Source organism: Eumetopias jubatus, unplaced genomic scaffold (genome assembly GCF_037043125.1).
Source record: "Eumetopias jubatus isolate StellerSeaLion01/CBP00866 unplaced genomic scaffold, mEumJub1_p1.0 scaffold_8, whole genome shotgun sequence".
Lineage (NCBI taxonomy): Eukaryota > Metazoa > Chordata > Mammalia > Carnivora > Otariidae > Eumetopias > Eumetopias jubatus.
Window position 1 is genome coordinate 113,805,726 of NW_028274814.1, and position 20,036 is coordinate 113,825,761.

A 20,036-nucleotide genomic window follows, 5' to 3' on the forward strand; every position below is an offset into this window, starting at 1 on the left:
CTCAGTGTTCTCCGTTGGGGAGAACAGCATTATGATCATTATCGACCACACCATAAGGAATCACATGAAAGGCAACATTGTGCATGGAGCTTATTGAATTGCAAGCAGTCTTCTCAGAAATCAAGGCTGCCCCCTGATGCAAATCAGATGCTTACATAATGCTATTTGCTTGGAGGGTGACAAAGGAGTGATGGGATTAAGATGCCCCTTTGTGGTGTGGCAAAAGCTTTTCTGTCTTCTTGCTTAAAGCAGAATATTTTGACATATTAACTGGGTCGACAAAAAATGTATCTAAAGCTATTGAATGCACCTATTTTTCTTGATAGTGTTTGTACCAAACCTCTTTCCAAGGGATCTGAAGCAGCTGGAAGTTACTATGATGTTTCTGCCCTTTTTTTCCCTTCCCTTTTCTCTGACTCCGTCCGTATTGTCCCCACCTTCTCCATAATCTTTAAGTTATGCATATTTAGGAAAAAAAAAAACCTGGTCACAGCATGAATGAAAAAACCCATCTTGTTCTCACTGGATTTCATAATTTAACATCATTTCATATCAATCGTGCACATATGTGCTACAGTGCTTTTTTTTTTTTTTTTTTTACAGATGGCACACTGAATTAGGACCAGTGATCCAGCGTCATTTTGCATAAAGCCAGATTCCAGTTTGACAGGCGCTATGCATCACCACACATCCTTAAGAAAAATGCTCTGCTGTGTTTACACGTGTCTTCCCAGCAGCTGATTTCTGAATATGGGCGCTGATGCATGGCATGTATTAGAGATTGGAATATACCTCCTATTGTGCAATCCAAATGAAGCCAACTGCATTTCCTAGAAGATTACCCTGCCTTCCTTTCCTTCTTCTTTGATCTTCTCTCCGCTTTCTCCTCCTGATATCCTTCCTTCCCTCCTTCATCATTTCTTCTCTTAACATTTTCCCTTTTGATCATATTTTCCCTTTCTTATTAATCTAGAGACTCCTTGAAAATGAATTATATCTTAGTCTTTATGCCTTCAGGGTCTGGCCATAGAAGTCTGTCCATAAATATTTATTAAGTAAACTGTCAATGCTCTATTTCTAATAGTTACAATCATATTCATTTAAGATGATGGCATAATGCTGATGCACAGAAATTTTATCTTTGTCACTATTATCACTATTACACTTCTGTCATCATCGTTGACATAATTACCATCATACTGAGTGCCTACTCATGCTCTTTCATTTAACTCTATAGTGACCTTGAAAGTGCTTAATCTATAAAATACAGATAATAATAGCACCTTCCCCCTAGGTTTATAGAAACTGAATGGAATGATATGCAGAAAGTGTTTAATATATTACCTGAATAAGAAGTATCCTATAAAAGATTATCATATTAATCTCATCCTACAACGGAAGAAATAGGAACAGAGAAGTTAGGTGGCTTGCCAAAAGTCACTCAGCTGATAAGTAAGAGAAAATGAAAACAGATTCCCAGTTCTGGCTCTGTAGGCATGGCCATACCAAGAGTGCCTTTCCATCATCAGAGTCTCTAAGGTTCTTGACAAGAGTAGCAATAGTGAGTCAAATAAAAAACTGTGACAAGTTTAGGGAAAGAAATCTCTTTCTCAAAAAAAAAAAAAGTGGAGATTCAACAACATTCTAAAATATAAAGTGTCTAAAGTTTTACTCTTACCAACATCAGCTTTCTTTATCACAGGTTGGAAGCACAGAGCAATTACACTTATGTCAGAAATTTATCTAGAAGTTACTCTTTCTGCTGAAGCAATAAAATTCCATTTTTACAATTGTTATACTTTGATATCAAACAAAGCTTTGAATATTTGATTAATCTCATTGCTATAGCAATGTCTAAATAATGAAATCTGCTTTAAAGAAAAAATAACAGCCTGCCTTTATCCCTTTCTTCTTTTCTTCTTTCCTGCTTTGATGGTCTTTGATTTTGGTTACTATTCATCGGATGAAATTTTATTTTGTTATGTAGGGCAAAATATATAGATGATTATAGCTTAAAGTAAATATTTAAGGATTTGAAATAAATAGTCACATGGGGGATGAGGAAATTAACACATTTTTTAAAATTGTAGTAAAAGAGATTTTTAGAAGAAAATGAGAGTTCACAACAGATAAATGACTAAAAAAACCTAATCATTAAAAATTACTACATATGAACAGAACATTTATCAATGATCATATTTTAGTGAATCTCATACTATTCTTATGTACCTTATTTTTTGTAGAGCTGAGAAAGAAAAAAATCATCCAATCAAGTGACATAATGCCTTCTAATTACTTAGACTTTCTAACTTCAAATACTAAAAAAGCTTTTATAGACTGATATAAACATTAATTTTGATCATATTTGTCTCCTGTCTACATAAAAAGAAAAAAAATATCAGTAAATGATATTGGTTAAGTCATTCTTCAAATATCTTCCTATTCAGAATCTGAGTCTTCTTAGTCACTTTGAGTCAGAGTCATTGAATCCATGTTGGCTCACATGATATCATCCTCTATACCAGAAGAATATCGGTGGTGCAGCATCACCGATTTCTTAAGTGTCTATATAGGAAATCAAAGCTATTGGTACTTAGCTTTTAAACCATCTTGCAATTATGTAGGATCATTCTGCTTTTGATTTCAATTTCAGGAATGCTGCTACATACTTCTGTTTTGCCATTCCTGCTGCTCATACCACATTATGTTCTAAGTGTTTGAAAACCGTTTCACTAGTATATTATTTCCATGTTTCCCACCCCCACCAAATCAGACACCCATACTCATGCAATAATAATTACATCTTTACTCAGGCAACAATAAATAAAATGGCCTGATCAACTGTGATTGAAAAAAGAGTTCAATTGTAAGAGACATCTTAATTTCATTGTTAAAATTAAAAAAAAAAGTGTGCCTTAGAGTCAATGAAATAAATAGAGCAATACAAAAATATATGGGATAAGTTTCCATCTTTCTAGGAGGAAAAAAAGACAAATTATAGCTAAACCAAAGTTCTGGTTTCATTTAAGATGTAAAAAAGCACATTTCTTGCGTCCACCTCCCCTTGAAAATTAGTCAACACTCCTCTAAGCAACACAGGAGACAAAGAAGTTTCAAGAGAAATTTAAAAATCAAATGAAAATGAAAATATAAAATTATCCAAATTTGTGGGATACAGCAAAAGCAGTGTTTAAGGGAGATTTCTAGCATTAAATCCATATATTAGAAATAATAAAAGATCTAAAAGCAATAATCTAAAAGCTATCACTTCAATAAACTAGAGAGAAGAATAAATTAAACTTCAGACAAACAGAAAAAAAGGTAATGATAAAGACAGACTTTTTCAAACAAACAAAAGCTTGGAGAACTCATTGCCAACATACCTGCACTACAAGAAATGTTAAAGCATGTACTTCAGGCAGGAGAGAATTAAGATGCCATATGAAAGCTTGAATTTATATAAATAATCCCAGAAATCATATAAATTAAATTAAGTGCAAGAAATTTCCCTTATTTTTAATTGACTAAAAAAATAAGTAAGTAAAAAATAATAACAATACACTACAGCATTTTTAATACATAGAGAAGTAAATTGTAGCAAAATAGCAAAATGGCTGGAAGTGAGGAAATGGAAGTATGTGGAACTATACAGTTGTAAAATGAAGTAAAGTGGAATAATATAATTTGCAGTGGTATAATTTGACGGCGGACTATGTTATAACTATAGAAAAATAACAACAAAGGGGAAAAAAGTAATGATCAGATGATGCAAATAGAATATGATAGTATGATAGTAGATTTAAATTAATTTATTTTAATAATTACATTTATTTATTTTTTAAAAGAATTTATTTATTTATTTATTTATTTGAAAGAGAGAGAGTGAGCACCTGTGCACGTGCACAAGTAGGGGGGAGGGGCAGAGGGAGAGAGAAAAGACTCCACGCTGAGCAGGGAGCCTGATGCTGTGCTCAGTTCCAGGACCCTGAGATCATAACCTGAGCTGAAAGCAGATGCTTAACCAACTGAGCCACCCAGGCTCCCCTTAATAATTACATTTAATATAAATTACCTAAACCCTTCAACTAAAAGGCAGAGCATCAGATTGGATAAATAATTAAGACCAAATACTTCCCACAAAAAGGTCACTTTAAATATAAAGATATTGGTAGGTTAAAAGTAAAAGGCTGAAAAATATATGCCAAGCCAATACTGATCAAAAGGAAGAGTGACTGGCTATATTAATACACAAAATAGAATACAGAGTGAGGAGTATCTCCAGGCATAAAGAGGGACACTGTAAGGATATAATTTTCCAATGGTTTCTAACATGTTTTGATAGCTTTTATTATGGACAATCCTTTTAAAGATGTTTGTATAGTAAACACCCTTGAAAGATAGACATAGTGTCTCCTTCCAGCTCCAGGGCATAGGGAAGATTTTTTGCTGTCCAGGATAATGAAGATAATGTCCTCCAGGGAAAATGTTGGGCCAGTTACCTAGAAGCCCTCTTTATGAGAGTGAAGTTTCCTAAGTTCAGGATTCCTCATATGTACACAAGCTCACTGTGTGTACTGCATCCACCTGGGTTTCCCTTTGCCTTGCACTTAGGGGAAATTGTTGTAAACATGAAGCTCATGCTATTTTCTTTGCTGTGAGTAATAAAAGGCTTTTTCTCTGACCCAAGGATCTTGTGTCTTCTGCTAGACTCTCTGAAGCCGTGGTATTGTGCTGGTAAAGGAATCAATTCCTTAAGAAGACATAACAATTCTAACTATGTATTCACCTTATAGATCATCAACATATGTGGAACAGAAACTGACACATCTAAAAGGAGAAAGAGACAGATCAACCATTATAGCTGGAGTCCGCAATTTTTTTCTCAATAATCAAACAAGGAGACAGAAAATAACTAAGGATAGAGAAGATATAAAATAATAACACTATCACTCAATTTGATCTTCGTATCAAAAGAACACTTCACATCAAAAGAACAGAATATACATTCTTTCATTGTACAGAGAATATTCACCAAGACAGACCATAGTATGGGACATAAGACAAAATTAACATGTTAAAAGAATTAAATCAAGCAAAGTAATCTATCTAGCCACAATGGAATGAAAATAAATATTGATAGCAGAAAGAATCTGGAAAATCCCAAATATTTGGATTTAAATAATACAGTTCTAAATAATCCATAATTCAAAGAGGGGGAATTACAAAGTGTTTTGTAGTGGATTAAAATAAAAATACAACATACCAAACTTGATGGACATTTTAGCTAAAACAGCACACGGAGATAATCATATCAAATTACTGTATTAGAAATATTTCCAATCAAAACTAAGCCATAACTTTAAAAACTACAAAAAGAAAATTAACCAATGCAATCAAAGGGAAGGGAATAATAAAGAGCAGAAATTAATGAAATAAAAATAAACAATAAAAAATAAAATCAATGAATCTGAAAACTAATTCTTTCAGAAGTTTAATCAAATTGATAAAGCTCTAGCCAATGTGCTAAAGGGGCAAAAAAAGTAGGTAAAAATTGTCAATATCTAGAATAAAAGAGAGACCATAACTGCAGGTCTTAAAAGGATAATAACAGAATATTATGAACATTATGCCAAGAAATTTTAAAACTTAGATAACATGAATAAATTTCTGGAAATACACAAACTACTGAAGTTCACTCAGGAAGGAGATAACCAAAATAACCTGATATCTTTTTATTTTTAAATCCTCATCTTTTAGAGATTTTTTTAAAAAAAGATTTTATTTATTTATTTGACAGAGAGTGAGAGAGCACAAGCAAGGGAAGCAGCAGGCAGAGCGGAAAGCAGGCTCCCTGCTGAACAGAGAGCCTGATGTGGGGCTTGATCCCAGGACCCTGGGATTATGACCTGAGCTGAAGGCAGCCGCTTAACCAACTGAGCCACCCAGGTCCCCCAGTAACCTGGTATCTTTTAAGCAATTTAAATTTATAGCTTAAAGTCTTCCCTCAAAGTTAACTACAGGCCCAGGTGGCAGCCTGTGTGAATGCATGAAACATATAAAGAACTACGGCAATTTTACATAAACTTCTTCAGAAAATGAAAGATGAGAGAACACTTTCCAACTCATTGTATGAGGCCTACTGTTTCCCAAACCAAACAAGAACACTACAAGACAATGTAAATTAATACAAAAACAGTATTAAGAAAAAGCTTCCCATGATCCAATATCTTTGCATGAACATAGATAGAAAATTCTCTAAGAAATCATTAGCAGATCAAATTTAGAGACATAAAAAAGAATGATACAAAATGAATGAATGATATTTATCCCTGAAATACAAGACTGATTCACTATTTGTAAACCAATTTTATAATTCACTGTATCAAAACAATGAAGTAGGAAAATTAATAAAAGAATTTGAAAAAATTCAACATCTATTTAAAAAAAAATCTCTCAGCCATCTAACAGTAAAAGGGAACTTCCTTAACTTCATAAAGGAAATCTACAAAAACTGGTAACTGACAGTATACTTAAGAGTAAAAGAATAGGGTTTTCCCCATAAGGTAGTGAATGATAAGATGTCCAACCTCAGTACGTCTATGCAACACTGTATGGGAGGTCCTAGCCTTGTGATAAGACACGATAAGAAAAATAAAAGGCATACAGACTTGAAATGAAGAAACATGATTATAATTACTTGCACAGAATCGTAGTCATCTATGAATACGATTGAAGAGAACCTATAAAATACCTTCTAGAAATTATAAATAAGCTTAGAAGGGTCACTGGATACATAGTCAACTTACAAAACTCAATTACATTTTTACATACTAGTACTGAACAACTGGATATTGAAATAAAATTTTGAAATCTTCATAAGTTATAATAACATGTAAAAGGAAACATGAAGCACCTAGAAATATTTGTAATTAATATGTGTAAAAATTTTATACTAAAAGTAAAAAACACTGAAGAGAGAAATTTAAAACGATCTAAATAATTTGAGAGATATACTCTGTTCATGGATTAGGAAACTCAATATTGTTACATTGTTAATTATTCTTAAATTGAAATAGATTCCAAAAAATACTAATCACAATCCAAGGAGGCTTATTTTTAGATATTGGGAAGGTGATTCTATAATTTAAATGGAAAAGCAATGCCCCCAGATAGCCCAACCAATTTGAAGCAGAACAAATTTGGAGGACACACAAGCCTTACTATAAAACTTCAGTAATCAAGACAATGTGCTTTTAGTGGCATAATCAATAGACGTATTGATTGATGAAACAAAATGGGGAGTCCAAAAAAGACCCACTTGATTTTTGACAAGTGTAATGTGCCAAAGTAATTCCAGAAAGAAAGTATACCCTTTTCAACAAAATGTGCTATGGAAACAAAGAAAAAAAATACTTCTTCCATTCTCTTCCCACACATCATATACAAAGAAAAGATGAACTCCAATTTTATCATAGATCTAATTGTGAAACTTAGAGATACAAAACTTCTAGAGAAAATATAGGAGAAAACCTTTGTGACCTTGGGGAAAGCAAATATTCTTACAAAGCACACAAAGGCACAAACCACAAAATAAAAATTGATAACTTATACTTCAAAATTAAAACTTTTAGCTCTCAAAAGAACTCTTAGAACACATAATAATAAGACACCCAGTCCAATATAAGTGGACAAAATTTTTGAAGAGAAACTTCATATACCACACACAAAAAACCCCCTGTAGATATTGAATAAACATAAGAAAAGATATTTGGCATCATTAATGATTAGGAAAATTCAAATTTAAATCACAGTGAGCTATCAGTACATACCTACTAGCTTGGTTAAAATTACAAAAAGAAAAAAAATTATTGGTGAGGATGTAAAGCGTTTGCACCTTCCATAGATTGCTAATGAGAATGGAAAAGGGGATAGCCACTTCAGAAAACAGTTTGGCAGTGTGGTAGAAAGTTAAATATATACTTAACATATGAACCAACCATCCCACTCCAAAGTATTTTTACAAGTGTTGAAAACATATCACCACACAAAGAGCTGTACTTATATGTTCATAAAAGTTACATTCATAATTACCAAAAGCTTCAAACCGTTCAAATACCATCAACTGGTGAATGGATATGTAAATTGTGGTTCATCCATTGACTAGAACACTACTAAACAAAAAAGGAAGAAGCTAATGATACATCAACATGATGTTCTTAGCATTAAACTAAGTAAAAGAAACGAGTTGAAAAAGGTTACATACTCTATGTGTCCACTTATATGTTATTTTGGAAAAAAAGAAAAATTATAACAACAAAAATAAAATCAATGGTTTGTAGGGGCTGAGGGTAGGTGGTATCTACCTTACTATGTGGATGCACAAGATAACCTTTTAGTGTGATGGAAATATTGTATAAATTCATTGTGGTGTGGTTACACTCAGTCTACAATTGTCAAGTTCAACAAAGTGTTCAACTAAAGCGGGCAAATTTTGCTATATATACATTGTATCTCTCTTAATAAGAATGAACAAAAAACTAAACACAAAAAAGGAAAGTCAACATGATAATGCTATTGGGTTTATATACTTCAGCTGCAACTGCCAGAAACTTTTTTAGGAAATAATTTGGGAGTATGCCTCAGGAGCCTTCAATATGTTCCTGCATTTCACCCATAAAACTCCATTCTAGCATCCAAAGAAAATAATCTAACATATAAGGAAAAGTATACCCATAAAGATGTTTACTATAGAATTGTTTATAATAGTGAAAACATAGAAGTTACCTTAAAATCTAACAACCTATGAATGACTAAGACTTAGAATAGTATCTTGACTCAGACTTTAAATAAATATGAAGCTTATTCAATAGAAAGTTCATGATGCAATATAAACTGAAGAAAGTAACCTACCCAATTTTATTTAAGGTCTTCTGTTAAATAATGGATAACCAAGCACATATATGTGCTTCCCATTCCCTGGAGCTGATGTAGTTGAAAGTACAAAGTTAGGAATGTAACCTTATGTAAACGGTCTGCCATTTTTATTGATTCTCTTTTCTGCTTTAAGCTACTCTCAAACAGCCCCTCACCTTTGAAGCATCCACTCACAAGCCAAAATTCTATAAACCAAGTGTTAAAATCTCTACGGTAAAGCATTTTCCTCAGTCTTTTTTTTCCGTTTTGAAGTTAAATAATAAATTTAAGTTCACGGTTACACAAGTGAAATATATAATGGCTATACAAATGAAACATACAAAAAAAATAACCAACAAACAATAACAAGGAAACCAAACACAAACAGTTACCACAAAAAACCTCCATTGCTTTAAAAGTAATTTTTATCATGGAAAAGAAAAGTAATTTTTATCATGAATAAGAAAATTGATTTGATTGTAGCATTGATTTGATTTGACATTAATTGATCAGTTATTGGTGATTAAAAATAAAATGGTTGACGTAATGAGTATGGATATAAGCAACTTAAATAAAAGGACTATGTATATAAGCAACTCAAACAAAATCTGTCTGTTGTTCTTTAAAGCTTAAACATAAAGAGATGATTTTCAAGGGAGAAGTTATCATCTGTAAATATTGTAGGATTAAATAATCGAACTATCAAAAAACATTTGGGATTCCAAAACAATTTATTTGCTTTTCTTTTTCTTTTCAACATTATTGAAGTATGATTGACAAATAGAATTGTAAGATATTTAAAGTGGACAATGTGATGATTTGTTATATGTATACATTTTGTGAAAGGAATACCACGATTGAGTTAATACACCCATCACCTCACATATTTACCTTTGTTTGATGAGAACACTTAGACAGTCTACTCTCTTAGTAAGTTTCAATTAAACAATGGCGTTATCAACTTTAGTCACCTAGTTATACATTAGAGCCACAGACCTTAGTCATGTTGTAACCTCTTTATCAGCCTCTCTCTACATCCTCCTCCCCAGTCTTTGTTTCTGAGTTCAGCTTTTTTTTTTTGTTCCACATATAAATGATACCATGAAGTATTTGTCTTTCTTTGTCTTGCTTATTAGCATAATGCCCCCAGGTTTCACCTATATAGCTGCAAATGTCAGGATTTCCCTTTTTAAGGCTGAATAATGTTCCATTGTGTATATCCATCCAGCCATCAACAAACAGTTGTCTCCATACCTTGACTATTGTTAATAATACTGCAATGAACAAGAAAGTTCAGAGAGAGATGGTGATTTTGAGATGGTGATTTCCTTTCCTTCAGAGATATAACCGGAAGTAGGGTTGCTGAATCGTATGGTAGCTGAATTATTAATTTCTTGAGGAATCCTCATATTGTTTTCCACAGTGGCTGTACCAGTTTACATCCCCACCAACAGTGCGTGAGTTCCCTTTTCTTCACATCCTCAACAGTATTTGTTGTTTCTTGTCTTTTTGATAAAAGACATCCTAACAGGTATAAGGTGATATTGTGGTTTTGATGTACATTTGATTTGCATTAATGATTAGTGTTGTTGGGCATCTTTTCATGTACTTGTTGGTCATTTGTATGTGGTTTTTTTTTTTTTTAAGATTTTATTCGTTTATTTGACAGAGAGAGAGAGAGAGAGAGAGAGAGAGCGAGAGCAGGAACACAAGCAGGAGGAGTGGGAGAGGGAGAAGCAGGCCTCCCGCCAAGCAGGGAACCCGATGCGGGGTTCGATCCCATGACCCTGGGATCATGACCTGAGCCGAAGGCAGACGCTTAACGACTGAGCCACCCAGGCGCCCCTGTATGTGGTTTTTTTTTAATGTCTAAGTTCCTTGCCCATTTTTATTATTATTATTATTGTTGCTATTGACTTGTATATATTCCTTGTATATTTTGGATATTAGCCCTTTATTAGCTTGGCCTGAAATCCTAGTTGTGCCTCAAACTGTTGTGATTGCCCAAACTACCATCATTTTTCTTAGTGGCTCCCAGTAGTTGAAGGTGTGCCAAGACCCATCAGTGTCCCACAGAGGAGGATTACAGTTAACACCTAGGTGCAGGATGATTAGAATCCAGACCCTCAAACAGGAGCTTGGAAAGTATGTAAAGCCCCTTCCACAGAAAAACTGGAAGGTAGGGATTTTTATCTGCTCCTGGTGGGGGCTGGGGGGGGGTGGGTGGCTGGGGGGTGGGGTGTATGTTCCTGAGCTCATTTAAAAACTGCTTCTTTGTTGACTACTGTGCTGTGGGATCTACATGCAAGCCTCATGGCTGTCAGAGCCAGACAGTCCAGGTGCCCAGTCCTGGGCCAGCAGTTACAACAACTCAGGTACCAGAGGTGTATAGAAGATCTTTCCAGGGAGATGCTGGTAATCTGGATTTATCCCTAGAGAGCCAGAGGAGAAAGCAGGGAGAGAATGCCCCGGGTTCCTCCCCTCCTCCATTCTCTAGGGAATTCACAACCATCCCTTAGAAGTGTGCTAAATTACAAACCAGTCAGACCCTCAGGCAGGAGCTTGTAAAGTATGCAGTCTCATTCCTGTCCGGGAAAGACTGGGAGATGGGTGTTTTCGTCTGCTCCCTCTGTGCTGAGCCTTAAGGGGATAACTTCAAGAGTGTTTGCCTGCCCATTAAGAACTATTTGTTTGTTTGCTATAGTCCTGTGGGTCCTGTGGATGCAAGCCATAAATGCCTTGTCACTACTGTTTCTCCACTGTTTTCCAGCCCTGTTTTCTAACGTGGTTAATAACCTCTGCTTTAAAATGCGCTTTCCCTATATGATTTGAAGAGTTCTACACTTTTAACCTTTGCACAGTTACACAAAATGCTCTTCAGAAAAAGCTTTAGGACAATCTACTACTTCAGATGTTTTAGTTGAAAACACTGTCAATGACTTGGCAGAACTATGTAAAATTATTCCAGCATATTTACTATGTAAAAATTCTACTCGTTTAAAATAATGTTTTTCCTCTAACAATTACCAGTTTATTCCCCCATCCCAGCTCCTAAAAGTATAAAAGATTTTGAGATTTAAAATGTGCCTTGCCATGAATCACTCCAAAGTAAAAGGAACCAAATGAATTCAGGTGGTGTCTTACAGAGTAACTGCCTTCTTTTCATACTAATAAAAGTAGTCTCTTATGCCTACTTCCCCGGGCTTGTCCATAGAGCACAGGCAACTCTGTCAACATTTAGCAACCTTAAATGTACGCCAAACACTAACATGCACATAATAAACATTTCTGCACTCAATAACCATCTTATAAATGGTTCTGTGCTTCACATGCCTATTAAAATGCCTCTTTTCCTTCCCAACAATGACATGTGTTGAAAAGTGGATAAATCCTGAGTGTCTGTTATATATGTTGGGCAAATGATAAAACATTAAACAAAATGCTTTAAATGAAATCTAATGAAAAGACCATTTCTCACTACGTTCTTTCCACAATTAGCATGCTCTAACGCTCATTCTGAAGAGAGGACCTCTGAGTGGAAAAGAAAAAATACCACATTTGGAACAGGGTGAGGAAAAAGAATCTGTAAAGAAACTGAGGCATTTATTCAAAAATGTGGATGCAAATGGCAGTTCCCCCCATTCAATTTTAAATTAGAGAATATGTATCCAGAGTTGATAATAGACTCTGGTAGTAAAGGTAATTCAATGGTATATAGAGCCATTATTTTGATGGGAAAGAAGGCTATCATGCCTGTAATTTTAAGAGTGGTAAATGCTCTTGGTTTTTACAAAAAATTGATCAATAAATAGAAAGTGGGAGTCCTTCCTTTCAAAGCCATTACTGTTGAGTCAGTAAATACTTTTCTAGAATTGTATGTACACAAGCACACATACACAGAGACGCATGTGTGCGTGTGTGTGTGTGTGTGTGTGTGTGTGTGTGTATGAGAAAGGTATCCTATATAGAAATTCTAATGGCTTCCATAAATTTGGTAGTGCCTTTCTGGCAGTATATAATAGAGATACTCAACATCACTGAAGGGAGAACAGAGAAGCTCCTAATTGCCTATCACATTACTTTTGGAGCTAAATGGATGTTACATTATTCAGGATTAAGAGATATATTTCCAAAGCACCAAGCAAGATGGATGCCTCAGAAACCCTCATTTGCTCCAAAAGCTGTTCATTGTTTGCCTTTTCATTGCTTTGTTATTGCCACCGTGAGGGATACCTTTGGTACACGCTGTTGTTTGCAGGACAATTTTTGCCACAAAAAAAGGATTAATTTTTTTTCTGCCATTTTCCATTTTCATCACCAATTTCCAACTGTCATGAAAGTGAGCTCTGTTTTTACACGACATTCCATTCTTATTACCATCTTCGTCCCAAGAATGAAAGTCTGTAATGAGAGCAAAGCCATAGCCGGCATCGGAGGGCTGTTATAATTCACTCTCACGACAGAGATAGTAATGAGAAATGACAGTGGCACAAAATGAATCCTTTCCGATCCCAGCCCCTTGGATGATAATGAAAACAGAAGATGGCACCAACTTTATTCATCTTCATGACACCTATTGTGACAGGATTGAAAGCTGCAGCAACAAACCCATCTGAAGTTACAGTTACCCAGATTCACTCCCGTCATGTGTTTAAAAAACAACCAAAACAAACAAAAAAACAAACAAAGCAAAGAAACCTCCCTACTGCCATTCCCTGGGAATCCAGTTACGGGGAGGTGTTCAGACACGGCAGAATCTGTGCTGTCCACAACTGAAAGCATTTCAGGGAGGATGAAATGTTTCAATCTCTTAAAATTGTTCTCTCTCTCTCTTTTTTTTTTATGAAATCATCTTAGTAATGCCCCTAAAAGAAGTGATGGGACAGAGAAGGGAGAGAATATGAAAATAAAGTCACTTCTAGAAGTTCTAACTGAATTCTCTGACTACCCTGAGAAATACAAACTGAAGGTACAAAACATTCAACTGATGCAACTAATACAGAATCGTATGCACTTTTGCATATCTTTTGCCTCCCCTCCCCTCTAATCCCCCCTTCCCTCCCTTGCCTTCCTCTCCTCCCTTCTTCTTCCTGCCTTTTTCCTCTCCTTTATTCTCCTCTCTCTCTTTTTTGAGCTATGATTAAATCTTGATAAAATCTAAAAGGGAATTTAGAGCTGAGTTGATCCAATCTTTGTATTTTATAGATGAGCGAAACGAGGCTTAGGGAGGTGAAGCGACTTACCCACTATCACCCTGATAGTGCCAGAATAATCACTGGCAATTTTCCAATCTGATCCTTCAAGGATGTAAGTTGAAAATGCCATAGAGAAAGGTAGCATAGGGTATATGTATTCTGCTCCATTTCTCTGCAGGCTTGCTATAAAGTGAAGGTGGCATTCTCTCAAGAAATCCACTTTGGAGTCTGACAAAGACTCCTGGCTTTGTCACTTCCTACCTTTGTGCCTTTGGTCAATCATCTTTCTGAGTTTTGGTTTCCTCTACCTACTATAAATTAAGTTTAGAAAAGTATAACTGGTATACCCAGTGGTCTATCTTAAATAGAGTAGAGTGATCATCTTATTTTCTCCTCTCCCTACTGACTTCAAATATGACTTTCTTGCACCTCCTCCTCCCTCTGCTGCTAACTATTCAGTGGTTAGTAGCTAGGGAGGGTGTAAAGTAAAGTGGCAAAGGCCCTACTCCCCTTGAAGGGTATTTCTGTACTGCACCATTTCACGGTATAGGCGATGGACCCTTTAGATGACTTATTACAACTTGCCCTCCACTCCTACAAACAAAGCAAAATGGTCCATTTTGTCCTTTTGGCAGACATCCCAGTCCTTTCTAAAATATTCAAACCTGGCTACTTTTCTGGGTATCAAGGTGGTCCATGTGAAAATGCATACCACCTGGCCCTGACATGTTCCAGGAGTGAGGCCAATTCACTGCATCTTTTATTCTTGCTCTGCAAAAGGAGCCTGCTCTAGGCAATCCCCTGTGAGAGACAAGCACCATTCTTTGCCTCCACAAACTCCAGGGAACACATGCCAAGCTGGAGGTATCTGCTATATACCGGCATTGACAGACCTATGCATTTTTGCAATTAGCAAGCATTTCGCAAAGGGACTGGGAGTGTGTTAGTGAAATCTCCATCTCCCTCTTGACAGACATTCCAATCTCTGGTTGGTTACTGGGAGGCACCCTTACTTGACTTAGAGAAAAGAGGGGATGTATAGTCTTAAATGTACCTGTGAGATCCCTTCATTGACTTTGTTCTCCAACAAACCAGTGACCTTTTCTTACACTAGCTATTGGGAATGATGACGGTTGGACTAGTTTGGCCATTTGGGGATCTATCTGTTGCTCCTCTTTAGATAAGTAACAAAACTTGTCCTTCACTGTCTCAGCTTTCATATTTTAGATGAAATTCTGAGACCCAGCAAAAGTCTCATTGTATTCTCTACAGATCTCACATGGTTGTAGTAAGCATAATTTTTTGATTTTGTGATAATTTATTTTATATTTCTACTAAATCTGATGTAATAACTTCTGAGTTATGAGTCAAGAAATCAGTACCCTGCTCAAATCAAATATTTTAACTAATATAAAGTGAGAATGTATACCGTAACACACTGTAATTTTTAAGCAATCAGAATATCTAGATGTCTTAGAGCTCCCTTACAATTTCAGTGACATTACAGAGCCTCAACCATAATCTACATTATAGATTCTCCACATTGAGGATCCAGCATGACTTTAACCCAATTCAGAATTGACCAGAGCTCTTACTCTTGGGAAATTTCTTCCCTGTAAACACCTCTCTGTACGTAATGAGCATTCATGGTTCCAGTGGTAGCCAGGGTGCTACCAGATCTGGGCAGCAGTGATATTGGAATAAATATTTTGTGGTTCCCTCAGGATGACATGCTGAGATCTCTCCCAGACTTTTTGTTAAGTTCCTTGACCTACCCATAGGCTGTGGGGCTGACTTTCAAAGATTTATTTATTTGTTCTAGAGAGAGAGCATGAGTGTGAGCACGTGCAAGTGGGGGGAGGGGCAGAGGGAGAGCAGCTTCAAGCAGACTCCCTGCTGAGCACAGAGCCCAGCATGGGACTGGATCTCACAACTCATGAGATCATGACCTGAGCTGAAACCAAGAGCTGGACGCTTAACCAACTGAGCTACCCAGGAGCTCCTGGGGCTGATTTTCATAACCACCATTCTCCTTTTACAATTTCCTTTGAACACTTTCAGACAAATAAATAAACTGTTCCATTAAGCAGCAACAATACTTTTGATGGGAAAAGATGCTCTAGATTTGAAGATCTGCCTCTTTCACCAATTAATATAACATCTCTCCTGATAACCTGTATTTTGAGACCTAATGTGTGCAAGCTTTGCGTTCTATAACTTTGGTCAGGTAGCTTCACTTCTTTAGGTTTTTGATGACTTACCTATAATATGAGAGAAACTGGAATTAGATTTGTGGTTTGCAATCTGTTCTGAGAATCTCTCGTGTACTGTTGAGATGCTCAATAGCTCCCACAGAGAAAGAAGGGATAGAACAAATGAATTGCAGGGGCTGCCCAGCAGCCTCTTATTCAATCAGTAAAGGACTTCTGCTTATATCATTTTATGTCTTGGGCCTCACACAAGATTGAGTTTTTGAAAAATGAGTTGAACTCCACAACCACTGGATTAGAATTTCCTTCTGACTCTACTTATCTGTGATTCTATGAAATGGTGCATGATTGCAAAAACCCAGAGCAGGAAAGTTAATTCACATCCCCTTTCAAGGCATAGGGTGAGATTGGAGTCATATGAAATTGCTCTAACACTCAGCTTGACATCACTTGCTCAACTTTGTTTAGTGAGCAAATAATAGCACAAAACAGGATGTTCCCTTGCCACACTCATTCCAGGTAAGAAAAGCCTTCCTTTGACATACATACTAAGAGGCCCAAAGTAAACTTGAAAACTGGTATAAATTTGCCAAAAGGGCAAATGTATGTTCTTCAGAACTTACTGTAAAAAGAAAGAGAAAGAAGTCAACCATGATGTAATTGTAATTGGATAGCTGTCATGTCTCCATGGGAGCTATGCCCATGGTTTCTGATCTCAGCACCTTTAGGAAAGAAATATTATTGTACAATTTATTTCTAAAGTAAATTTACTTAGCTTAAAGATAACTAGATAGTTTTCCAGTAATGCAGGTAAAGATAAAAGTTATGCTAACTTAAAGTGATATGGATATTTTCTCTAGTCATTCAAACTATGTAGAGTTAATATCAAAGAACAGTATTAGGAAGAACAAAGATTAAATGCATATAAAATCATTGATTCTATTTCTAAACCTATTTTGTAGTTAAATAAGACTTGTGCAAAAAATTTCATATTAGTTTTTAATTTTCATATTTTTTATTTGTAGTCTAGAAGATTTGTTAGAAGGTATATGAGGTCTTCACATACTTTTGATAAAGTAATCTTATTTTGGCAATTAAGGCATCTGTAAGATTAAAAAGATGACTCAAAAATTCCATTCTTAATGACCTAGAGTGAAATCACAATTACTGCTTTGTCTTCCTGCTTGGTTAAATGCAGTGTTCCCACTACATTTGGATTGCTATAATACGTCAAGCTTCAGAAAAATGCATATACGAAAACTTGCTCGCAATTACTTTGCCTGACAGTCATGCAAAATGTAATTAAAAGGCTTGAATTGTACAGGTGCTAAAAGCAGTGTATTAAAAAATAAGCAAACCATAATGTTAAGAACTTCAGTTGGGTTATTAACATGTTATGATCTTAGTTATGACATTTCCGCGGTATAATCCCAGGTCTATTGCTAAGGAGAGGAGGTTATAAAAGTAGGTTGTCAAAATTTTTATCAGAGAGTTATTTTAACATCATTTTTAAAGGAAATTTATTGTTTAATTATAAAGGTAATATAACTACAATCCAGGAATTATGTAAAATGGTGAAAAGAAAATTAATCTCCTATTATTCCAGTACTCAAACTACCATTGTTATTATTTTGGTGGAGTTCCTTCCAGGCTTTCTTCATACGCTTTTTTTTTTTTTTAAAGATTTTATTTATTTATTTGAGAGAGACTGAGAGATAGAGAGCACGAGAGGGAAGAGGGTCAGAGGGAGAAGCAGACTCCCCGCCGAGCAGGGAGCCCGATGCGGGACTCGATCCCGGGACTCCAGGATCATGACCTGAGCCGAAGGCAGTCGCTTAACCAACTGAGCCACCCAGGCGCCCTCTTCATACGCTTTTATTAATTTTTTTGGTTTACAGTTCTAATGTGTGCTCATAACATTTTGGACCTTGTCTTTTTACTTTATTGTATATATTTAATAGAGTTTTATATTTTCAAAATGAGTCCAGTTTATATCTTAGGAAATTACTTGGCAAGAGAAAGTGGTCAGCACAGCACTGAGCCTCAGGCCTGGTCGAGAAGGTAATTCCACTTTCCTGGGAGGCTTGCAACAACTAGGTCATTTTCATTCCCTGGAACCATTTCATGAGAAATGCTTTGCTCTATACTGAATACTAAATACAGGACAAAGTCTCCATCAATTAAGGCTTGGAATGAGGCCAGACCTAAATCACTGGAGTAGAATCTTTGCATCTCAGCTTCATAGGGATCACTGTGTAAAGAGACTAGATGATACAGGACACCATAATTGCTGCCCATGTAAGCCAAAGGAGGGCATTTGAATCCACAGAGATGAAAGCGCTTCTTTCAAGGACACCTGAAGGCATGTTATGAAACCAAGAGTTGCAATAAAATCAAAATTACTTAGAAAACTAATAAATGCATAAACCATTCTATGAGTGAGTATAACTTCAATTTAAGAACAACAAAAAAAGAAAAACAATATATAAGCAGTGTAAACACTAAGAGCCTTCGCAATTTTGTTCTTTGTGATTGAAGAGAGTGAATATGGAAACCAGCAAAATCACCTTTATGTGCGTAGGTGTAGGGATAATCTGGCATAAATCTGCATGGGAACACTATTTTAGTAATGTCTAAATTATAAGCTGCACTTTAAGTAAAAAGCCCCCAAAAGGCCAAAGTCAATGAAGTTTCTGTCAGAAAGGCTGACTGTCTCCAAAACTGCCAACAGTCTATTCATCATTCAGAAACCACAACAGGTTAAATGTTAAAGAGGCTTAAATATTCTACAATTTAGAATACCAAAGTTACAACTGAAATTTGTGACACTATTTTCCAGGATGTGTGGAAAAGCTACTGAATTTCTGAAGAGTAGATTGAGAGTTTACATCCAAATCTAAAAAAAACAAACAAACGAATTTATAAACCGTTTGACCCTGTAATTGTACTTCTTGAACTTTCTTTTTTCTCTCTCTAGGTCCCTTTTAAGATTTCACTCTATCTAGGGTTTTTAGCATTGTGGCTATAATGTTCCTAACAGTGGTTTTCTTTCTCTTTATACTATGTGGGGTTTGCAGGCCTTGAACCTGTAGCTTGATATCTATTTACATCTAGGAAATTCTCAGTTGCTATTTCTTTAACTATAGTCCCTTTGATTAACATACGTTAAGCATTTTCCCTCTATCCTACAAGTCTCTCATGCTTTTTTCTGTACGCTTTTTCTCCTTCTGCATTGCTTTCAATGCTCTCCCCAGCTCTATGATCTGATTAACTCATTCTTTTTGTCTTTTTCCTACTTCCAATCTGCTAATTAGTAAATTCTTCATCCTCGTTGTTTTATTTAAGTTTAGAATTTCCATTTGACAGGTTGTGTGTTTGTGTGTGTGTGTGTGTGTGTGTGTGTGTGTATGCATATGTGTGGTTGGATTCTAGATGTCTACTGAAATTTCCCATTTTCCCCCTCTATTTTCTTGAATTAATTCAATTGTATTACTTAAAAATCTCTGATAACTCCAATATCTGATTCGCTCATGCATTTATTTTACTGGTCTGTTTTTCTCTTGGTTTTGTATCATTGGTCCTGAATGTTAGCATGCCTTTAATTTTTAATTTAATAATGGAAATGGTAGACTAAAAAATTTCATAGTCTCCAGATAATGTAATCTTCTTTCCAAAGAAGATTAATTTAATTTTCAGTTTTTTGGTGGATTGTAGGTAG